Raw genomic sequence first — 10,898 nt, 5'->3', positions numbered from 1 at the left:
CCACAGCACACTCCCCCCAACCTGCTGGGACTCAGCTTGCACCCCTCTGTGGCCCACACAGGGTTCACAACAGCTCAGCATGCACTCATGTCCATCAGGGAGGAAGGGACAGCGAACTAGGTGGTTGGGGAGGCTTTGGAGAGCAGGGGCTCGAGCTGGGAGCTGACAAACACTGACAATTTAGGAAGGAGATACCAACAGAACCCAAGCCCCCTGGGGGGACAGTGAGGGCAGCGGTGTGGAGGTGAGGTCACGAGTGTGTGCTAATGGGACCATGAGAACAGTCAAGTTTTAAAAAAAATGTTTAAACCAAGAAACCTCTGTCCCACTTTCAGATGAAACTGTATGTAGAAATGCAATATGAAAATAAAAGTGCAGTTGTTCTGGAGTCCTCATTCCTGAGGTCACATCTGAGAGATGATTTCACTCAAGGGTGCCTTTCTTGGACCCCAATAAGAAGGGCTGATGTCAGGGGCAGGAGGTGAGGTTAGGACCCGTTTGTACATGGATCTAAAGGGTAGGCGGAGGTGTCACCAGAGAATGGGCCCTGGCTGGGTGGAACGGGAAATGCTCTCTTCAGGGACAGACTCCTGCTCACCCCCACCTGGGGCTACCGCCGCCTCTCTGATGTCTAAAAATACCCCCACACACACACTGCAGGGCCTGGCCCTTGTCTGACAACAGCTCACCTGTCACAGTGGAAGCAAAGCCACCACTCTGTGAGGACAATTTGACCTGTCTTCTGTCCACTCACCAAACAAAGATTTATTGAACATTTACTGTTTTGCTACACATCACTCCAGGCATTAAGACAGAGAGGCTCCTGGAGCTTGCATTCAAACCCCAGACTCTCAGGAAGGAAAGCACCCTAAAAGTTTTCAAATCCATTCCACACCACAAATAAGCCCCCTCCTGCCGTGGACTGTCCCTGTCAAGGTCTCAGGTCCATGCATGAAGGTCTTCGACACCCCAGCAGAAGCATGCTCCAGAAGTCTCCAGACCCAGGACCCTGCTGGCATCCTTCCCTGCGCGGCTAAGGCAGAGTCTGAGGCGAGCGAGTCAATGGAGCATTAAATGCACTGTTAGAACGTGCACAGTTTATTTTTTTACATCAAGACAAAATAGGAAGCTTTGTCTCTGGTTTTGAGTCAACTGCTTCGGACCAAAGAAAACAAGTCGGCCCCAACTAGTCCTGTTCAGAGCAACCTGGCCCCTCAGCCCATCTGTGACCTGACACCACCCTGAGCAGGTGTCCCCAGGGTGCACCTCAGCGGACTCCCACTTCGCTCCTGCCTGTCCCCTCCAAGCAGGCCTCCTTCCCTCCGCCTTAGCTGAGCAACCTCCAGGAGACACAGAGAGGACCGTGGGTGGGACAGAGGGACGCTCACCTGCTCAGACGGAGGACCAGGCCGCGCCTGTCCAGCCTTAAACCAGGACAAGGCTCGGGAGCAAAGATGCTCCGCCAGCAGCACCAGAGCAGCCACCCGTAGCTGGGTTCCCCATGCTCAGACCCCAGAGGGCCCCTCCCCTGCCCCACGTGTCGCTGTGGTTGCCGGATGAGGCCTTGCAGCCATGTGGGCGGCATGGGGGAGCCACACTGCCAAAGGAATAGGAGCTGGCGGGCAGGCCAGATGGAAGCAATTACCGGGCGGGAAAGGGGAGCGGTGGGGGCTGGGAGGGTGGGGGGAGGGCGGGAGGGAGGAAGGAGAACCCTGCCCTGCCCAGCAGAGACTGGGCTGACAAGCAAACTGCCTGGGCTCAGGGGAGAGTGCCAGGATGGGCAGGGCGAGATGCGGGGTTCGGGCAGCACACTGAGCTCTGGACTGGGAATCAGGAGGGTTTGTGTTACGCCTTTGTCACCATCACGGTGGCCTTGAGCAAACCCTTCACACCTTAGAGGCTCAGCTTCTTCATCAATCACAGGACAGGGTAAGATGAACAGGGAAGCAGTGGGGAACGGGGCTGAAAAGTGCAGGTTTTGGAAAAAGGCCTAGATATGATTCCCAGCTCAGCGGCTTAGGAGGCGTGTGACCTTGGCCAAGTAGTTTAATCTTTCTGAGACTCCATTTCTTCATTTATAAACGGCTTCATGAAAGGGCTGGGCAAGGCTTACAATAAGTCGTGTAGGTCGGTTAATAGCCCATCTTTTTTTTTTAAGTTTCCTGGGCTGGGTTTTTAATGATATAAATGGTAACCGCTTTTGTTATGTGCTGAGTCCCTTTGATTATCGGGACAGGTGTCTGCAGAGGCTGCAGGGGTAGCGGACACAGGGCCAAAAGTGGGCACCAGCACATTGCTGCAGCTCCTGGCCCCTGCACTCTAGAGCACAGTTTGGGCCCAATGTAGAACGATAAGGTGCTGGTCCAGCACTCCATGAACTGTCCCTGTCCTCTTCCTAGCCACCCCATGCCCCACCAGGAAATCAAAATCTTAAAGCTCTTGACTCACTCAGCTTTGGAGTGAAGCTGAGGAAGAAGGGACTGTCCACAACCACGGTTGCTAGGCTTTAGCAGCCAGGCCTTCCTCACATTTTGGTTCAGGTGGACACCTCACATAGCTCCTCCCTGCTGGGTCAGAAGTTTCAGATTCTAGAGCAATCACATCACCATTCTGCAGGGCAGCTTCATGGGGATGGGGAGGGTAGAGATAGGGCAGTAACCTGGCTGTAGGCCTTCTGGACTTGACTAAAACAAAGCCTGCAGCTCTGACAAATGGCCCGCCTCACCCTGCAAAACAACCAGCTCAGCAGAACCCCTGGGCGGGATTCAGCACCTGCAGGCTCAGGGCACCCATCTAAAGGCACCTGCTGAGCCCACACTTCACAGACACTGCTTCACAAGTGACTACTTCCTCCACCACCACCCCCCCCACACACACAATATGTTCCAGTGTGGTAGGGTCAGGGTGAGGTGATCTGAGGTGATGGGGTGGTCAGCCACCCATCCAGAACACTCATGCAGAAGCACAGAGCACCTCCCAGGAAGGGGGTGAGAAGGAGAGAAGGGAACTAGTGACAACAGACACTCAAACCTGCCTGCCTCAATCATTTCCGCATAACAATTTAAAGCTTTAGGTCAAGGTCTGGGTCTTGAGAAGGAAATCAAAGCAACTGTTAAACCACCAGCTTACTCGCTAAAGGGAAATGTGTAACCAAAGGCAGTTGAGGAATCAGGAGGGAGAGGCACCTCCTATAAGCTTCCTGGCTGCCCCCTCCCCAACACTGGACCCAGCAGCTCGCTGGGTTCTCGTGGCTCCCTGGATCACCATCTGTGGACCTGGCCCTCCAACTCTGGGTCACTCTGGGATGCTGATCTGGAGGGTCCCCTGAGAGCTGGAGTTGTCTTGTATTATTTAAAGCTAGAGTCGCCCCTTCCCTGACAGAGGGAACAAGACCTAGAGCTGCTCTGACTGTGCGAATTCATAGCTCCACTGGTGAAGCCCCTGAGCAAAGACCCAGAGAATGTGTCCAGAGAGGGCCTGGGCGGGTACCCAACACTGGGGTAGATGCCAGGCTGGTGTGGGCCTACTACAGAATGATCACAGGTTAAGTGGAGCTCAGAAAGGGGGCCCAGTCTTTCTGCTCCTGCTGGCAAGGATGGGGGGTGGGGGAGGGAGAGGAGGAGGTCCTTTCCAGGATTTGTTACAATTCCAGAAAGGAGCAGATTCTTGCTTCCTCCCAGAAAACTGGATCCTCATCATCTAAAAGGGCTGGGAGCATGGAGCATGGAGGAACCTCATTTCTGAGGAGTGGGCAAGGCAGGATAAAGAGGAAATGGATGATAGCCAGAAGGTACCCCGGGCTCCCTCAGCCTGGGCCTCCACTCTGGGGAAGGCAGTCCCTATTGTCTTTGAGCAGCAATTCATTCGCAAGTGCAAGTTCCTGGACCCTCAGCCCAAAGTCTAAGCAGGCAATTCTCACTTTACTGTCCTAACATCTCCATCCATCTACACCATCCCTGCTGGCCCCTGTCAACTTGGACTGTGGTGGGGGTGTTGGCACCAACTCCTCAATGGAGCCCAGGCCATATGGGGCAGCCTATGCTCTCTACCAGCACAGCGATGCTGAGACATGGGGCAACCAGAGCCCTGAGAACGGAGACAGGAGCAGAGCAGGGGACAGGTGGGAGGGACCTGGGTCCTCCTGGCTGGAGCAGGGCTCCCAGACAGAAAAATCCCCACAAGTTACTTTCTAAGCCCCAAACATGTGGAGCCTCTAGGCACCCTCTCTAGAACTATGGAGCTGCTCTGGAGAGTAAGAGTATGAGAGAAACATTACTAATGGCAAACACTTACATACCTTTTCCTCTGTGCTGGCACCTCTCAAAGCACTCAACGCGTATCAACTCATTCAGAATCTCCCTGACAGATTCCGGGGCCAGGCCTGGAGGAGGTGTGTGGCAAACACAGCTCAGGAAACAGCAGCATGTGTCTGTGCCTCTCCTAACAGTCCAGCTCATACCAGGCCCGTTCCCAAGGCTCCCCAAAGAATAAGTCCGCCTGAACTTGGCTTCTACACTGCACCTCCCTCCAGTGGTAGAAAGCAGAGGCTTTCCTGAGAAGCCTGTGGGGGTGCCAGGCTGTGGGTGGCCATGAGGTCAGACAGGCGAGTACTCGAGCAGCGCTGACACCCCCACCCTCTGGCAAAGACCCTCTAAGCCTCAGGACCCAGTCTATGGAAGACAGGCAGCAGCCTTAACACAACGCAGGCTTCATATGGCCCAGACAGGAACCTGCCCCCAGAGACCAGGAATGGAGAGGGCAGTGCTGGCCTCCAACATGGCAGACATGTTGGCAGCTCTGGGCAGACTGGGAGGTCCTGCCCAGCAGGGGCCCCAGAAAGGCACCCACAGGAGACAGCTCAGACCCCCGGTTCTGCCCCCAGCTGTACCCCACCCTCAAGCCAACCCCATCCCGACCCACTGCCCACCGTCCAAGCAGCTCTGAGGCACAGTGACCTAGGCCCAAAGACCCTCACAACGCAACCTGGAACCGGCGTCCTGGGCAAGGCCAGTCTGCGGCTAGCAACCCCACCTTTGGGCTCTGCTTGGTGACCTTGCACTCCTGCACACAAATGGGTGCGCAAGGCCTGTCACCTCTAGGAAAGCAGCCCACCCATCTCCTGGACTCGATGAGGTCTAGCAGAGGTGGAAGACACCATGGTTCTGACGATGCTGAAGGTGGGGACACCTCTCCAGCCCAGGCGTAGGGGTGGGGGCTAGAAACTTTCCGGAGGCGAGGACCGTCCAGTTTGCTCTGGGCAGCTCTGGGCAGGAGCTCTGGGCTCTCCAAAGGGAGAGAAGAGAATTGGCTTCCCGCGAAAATTTGGTCCAGGAAAAGGGAGCCCGCGGCTGTGCCCGCCCCACCCGGACCTGGATCCACGCGGCGCCCACGTGCCCAGCCCGCGCCCCCACCCGCCCGCGGCGCGAGGCTGGGGGCCAAGCCGCGGAGACCCCGAAGCGCCCCCCGCCCTCCCCCGCGGGCCCCACGGGGACCTGGCGCCGCGTACTCACCCTCGCGGGTGGAGCGGAGCGGGGCGGGGCAGGACAGTGCCGCGCGCAGCCCCGATCCGCTAGGCGCACGGGAGGGCGGCGCGGCGCTGGCACAGCGGCTCCGCTCCGCCGGGTCCCTGTCCCGGGCGCGGGGCCGGCCTGGGAGCGGGCAAGTCCGCCTGCGGAGAGGCGGGGGCCCGAGCCCGGGCCGGGCGGGGGGCGGGGAAGGGGCCGGACACGCTTGCGCACACGGCCGGGGAGCCGACTCCGGGGAGCCGGCGGGCTGGAGAGGAAGGGCGGGCGGGGGAGGAGGAAGGGCGGGGCGGCCGCCGCCGGCTGGGGGGCGCGTGGAAGCCGCCGAGGCCCCGGGCCCGGACGGGCGGCGGTGCTGGGGAGTGAGGGGGCGCCCGGGGGTCGTGCGCGGCTGCCGCGGAGGGGCTGAAGCGGAGGCCGAATGGGGTGAGAGTAGAGCTGGGGCGGGCGCCGCCTGTGAGCGCTGTGTTGCATATGCCGGGCGCAGCCTCTGCACACCCGTCCGGGAACAATGACACCCAACAAAGAGTTCTCAGCTCTGCCAGGCGGCGAAGCGTGTCCTTCTCTTACTGGGGAAACTGAGGCACGGAAGAGGGAAGGCCTTGTTCACACGCGCGCCCCCCCCCCCACTTCCCTTGCATGGTATCCAGGTGCCCTGAGCTCTTCCTCTATCCTGGTCTGGAACTGGCACCCCAAAAGTGCTTCCTCTGCACCCCTCTTTTGCACACCCTCTCTTGACCTTCAGAAAGGTTTCTGTCCGTTTCTGTTCTTCAGTGAGGGCGCCGAGCATCCTGTCTCCATGGGGAAACCCCACAAGGGCCCGGACATCCCCAGTGAAAGCAGAGAAATGCCCAGCTAGAGGTGAACAGTCCAGATGACATTGCACAACCCCCAGACGCTTTCACAGTGAGCAGTGCTTACTGATCTGGGGGATGAGAGGTTGAGGGCCTGTGGGCGCCACGACAGGACACTCACCTTCACCTTCCAGCTGCAGGGATAAGACTCAACGAATGGTTAATGAATAAGGCAGAGCCGGATGTTGACTAACTGCAGGGTGTGAATAACTGACAGCAAGCACAAAGGGGCTTCAGAGATGTGCTAGCTTATGGTTAACTTCAGCTGAAACTGGAGGGCTTATGTGAAAATACATAACCCAGAAACTGCTCCCCATGAGCAAAGTGGAGACATCTCGGGTGAAGAGATTCAACCCGCATGTACTTCCAGGTTCCACTCTAAATCATACCTTGCATGGGTGGGATGATTTTTCTGCATTTCACCAATGTCTAACATGTTTGAATGGCCTGCCCATTCATTCAGCAAGTACGTATTGTATATTAGTTCTGGCCTGTAACTAAGCTAGGCAGAAAGAACACAATGACCAAAGTCCCTGCCCTAGGGAAGTTGAGAGGAAGAGGGGATATCCTCCCTGCTTTACAGAAAGGAAAATTAGCCCAAAGGCAGCAAGCAACCACTAGAAGTGACTAGCTAAGTCTGGCAGAGCTGAACTGAGAATTGGCCCCACTTCTAAACACTGCTAACTCTTTGATGAACTAGATCTAAACAGAGTTTGCGATGCTAGCTATAAACCATGTAAACTTCACTCTGCGGGAAAATAGAATCAAAATGCCAACTTTTGCCCTTGGAGACCAGATTTCCTACTCTGCCTCCACCACTAAATGGCTTTAGTTTTCTTACTAAAAAAAAAGTGGAAATAAATGCTTATTCAAAAGGCTATTATTGGTATTAAATCAGGCAATGGATATGAGTTTGCTCTGAAAGTATACTTTGTGATATAAGCATGTGCTATTACTATTATGCAGCTGGAACCCCTCCACTAACCTATAAACTGTCTTGAGGGCTCCCCCCCACCCCCCGCCACCCCGGGCTTATCCCTGGCCTGGTTACTGGGTGTCCAGTGCTAATTGTAGTTCTGACTCCTCCCCTTAGACCACAGTGTGCTTATTTGTGATCTTTCCCCTTCAGCTTCTTACAGACCCAGCCAGCTGCTTAGTTAACTGCAGAGGAGCCTTATCTGTAGGGCAGGAGGAAAGCCTTCCTGCAACCACTGGGAGCCCCTCCAGCTCTCATGTACTCCCTTGGCCCATCTACAAGACACTGCATGTTGCCCAACAAGAGGAAACAGTGATGGGGCAAGCAGAACTTTGGCTCCTGGGTGCTGTTCCTCCCAGAGGATCATGTGTCTAGAGTGGATTAGCATCCTAAAGAACATTGTCTGGGTCCCTGTTCCCGTCCAAGCCATGCAGACTCCATTCCATTTCCTCTGCCTCCCTATACCTTTCTGGCTCCAGCTCTGCTGTGGACGATACTTGTCTGCTGGGGCAAGCAGAGGGGTCTCAGGAGCAGAGAGGGGATATAGGAGGGAGGGCAGGTGCTTCTGGAGCTGGGAAGCCCTGGCCCAGGGGCTCCTTTCTGGCAGGCAGTGGGTGTGGGCAGGAGGTGTGGAACTGCTTGACAAATGTGCCACACAGGCTTCTGGCCCCTGTCCCTTCCATGTGCCACGTTAGCATCCTGCCCACTGAGAGGAGGGAATAGCAAGATGCCGTTTGAGGAAGAAATAAACCCAATCCAGCATCTCAGACGCTTTTAAAAATAGCAACTCCAGGATGGTATTTCAGCTCCTATTTTTATCAGATTTATATGGCTGGACCATGGAGCTGATCTGTTCCCAGGGTTCTCAATAGCAGGGGACATCACTGTTACAGTCTTAGAAACCTGCCCGCAGGCCAAGGCTAAAATGCATTCCAGGAACCTTTAAGCTGGAAGAGATCCTGAGAAGTCTTTGCGCACAGCCATTGCCTCTGTTCAGGGCCATGATCAATGAACTGCAGATAGTTTATGGCTTGCTTTTTGCCTTAAGGTCTCTTGGTTGCCACGCCTCTCCTGCATCACCTTCTAATCAGGAAATTCTTTTTAACGTCTGGCCCAAATATCTGGTCATATCCTCTTTGGTCCTCAGAATAGGAAAATAGCAGCTAGCATTTACCAAGCAATTACAATGTCCAGAAAAATCCTCTTACTTAACCCTCACCAAAACCCTTGAGGTAGGCACTTTATTGCTCTATTGTAGAAGTTATGTGAGTGGCCGGGGATCATACTTGGTTATGGTGCAGAGTCTGCTGGAACCATCAGACCACACTGACTCTCAAGGGAGGGGAACAGAACTCAAGAAGTTTCCCCTTGGTCTTGGCTTTCATTTCTTCATCACCGTCTTGAAGAGAAATTGGCTCCTGTTCTGACTGTACATGCGTGCCCTGTGCTAGCAGCTTTGCTACGGCTCCCAGCCATGCCACGGCAGGATGTCCCTGAACCACTTGGCCATTCAGCCATCAAGCTTCTGCCTAGAAGTTTGGCTTCAACTGGCATAAACTTCCCAGGCTTTTTTCAAGGCACTCATCACTCTTGTACTTTGTAATTAATGCCTATGTTCCTCAGTAAATTGTAAGTTCCCTGGGAGTTTTCTCTCCAGAGTAAAGCTTTAAAAAAAAAAAAGAAAAAGAAAAGAAAAAAGTAGGGTAGACCTTTAACACCTGTTTTTTGAATTGAAACACTTTAAGCAGATTTACTCTGGATTTATTTCCTAATGGCTAGCATGCTAAAACTTCGTAATTTCAAGTTTATATAGATTTAATTTTTTGCATATGGATTTTAGTATCTATCATTTCAATAATAATAAGACAAGCATAGTGTTGGAAACATTTATTTTTCCAGTGAGCATACTTTAAAAACTGCCAATAATGACCATCATCTTTTTGTAAAAGAAAGGACATTTTAACACTCTATGCATGACTGGAATATTTAGCCCTTTCTGAGAAGGCTTAGTAAGACCTCCACCAACCTATTCAGAAGGTTACACTTACAAGGACATGTTTTGGATGTGGAAGTATCACAAGAGAAACATTTGAAAACAATACTTTGTATGCAATCACTCCTTGATGTGTTTCTCAGTTTGGGGATCTTTGTCAGCAGGGAAATGCAAAATGGAACTAACGTGTCCAACTCATCCTGAAATTATTTTTCACAGTTTCAGGAAGGAATGTTGACAAATACAGAACACTCAGCAATTTTGCTCTATGAGGAAACTTTTGGGCAAATGGAGAGTAGCCAAGGAATGATGCAGTCACGCCCGCAACTGCTTCCCGGCTGCAACTCAGCTGGGGAGACCGTGAGCCCAGATCTGGGGCTGGACTTGTCAGTGGCAGAGCTGTCCGGGGTTTATCTGGGAACGATGACGTCCACCGCTATGCCAGCAGAGCAGGGACAGGGGCACGCACATGAAGGACAGGCAGTTAAACACACAGGGTGCGCTTTCCAGCTCAGAGAACAGATGTGGCACCCAACCAGGGAGGGGCTGCCATTTGCTAGTCCAGGTGGGGCTGAGGGTTGTGGGGTCTTGTTAGGAACCTCTCAGGGGAGGCAGGAGGTTGGGTTCTGCTAATGATAATGGGGAGCACACCAGGAGACAGGATTCAGAGACAAGCTCCTTTCATTGCAGGTGAGAGCCCTAGGTGGGGCCTAGCAGGCGGCTGCCTCCTACAAGCTCATGTGCCCATGTGACTTGGCCTTCAGTTCTTGGCCAGTTCCTCCCCCGAGCTCTTCCAGAGTAGTGGGGTTCAGACAAGATAGAGTGGCAGTTCAGTGTAGCTAGTTTTCGATACCATGGGCAACTGCACATGCCTGCAAAAACCAGTAGGTACATCCTTTTTTTTTTTTTTTTAAAGATTTTATTTATTTATGCATACAAGAACTGGGGTGTAGGCCAGAGGCACAGGGTAGGGGGAAGGTGAGAGGATTCACCGGAGACAGAGTGGGAAACAGGCAGACTGACTGAAATACACTGCTGAGAGGAGCAGCAGGCAGAGGTCTGCTGCGCCATAGGGGTTGCTCTCTGGCCTGCCAGGGATCAAACTCATGCTACAGAGGCTGTGGAAAGCTTCACAGAACTTAACCCCTTGTGCCACCAGGGAGGCCCCCAATAGGTGCATCTTACAGAGTCCACTCCTTTCATAGTCTACCATGCATCTGATTCCGGAGCAAATGCAAATACTCTCGTGGGCAGTGAGTCTGGCCCCTGTTGTGGTCCTGGGTGACAGGAGGCTGAACACCTAAGGTCTTCTCCAGAGCCCTTTCCAGCTGGCAGGGCTGTTCCCTGGCTCTAACCCCCCAAACTCCCTATAGCTCTAGGCACTAGAGAACAGATCCTCTTCCCCTTGGAATGCAGAGTTGATCTTGATGCACCAGCCCAATCTCTGCCTCCCAGCACTACAAGGCAGCAAAGCGAGCCCTCTCTGCCCGTCCTTCCCTACAGCCTGAGCCCGAGGTTTCCTGCTCCAGCAAGCTGTACCTGTGGCGGGCCCA

Source organism: Talpa europaea, assembly GCF_964194135.1.
Source record: "Talpa europaea genome assembly, chromosome: 12".
In the NCBI taxonomy this organism is placed as follows: domain Eukaryota; kingdom Metazoa; phylum Chordata; class Mammalia; order Eulipotyphla; family Talpidae; genus Talpa; species Talpa europaea.
This window is presented reverse-complemented; position numbering follows the sequence as displayed.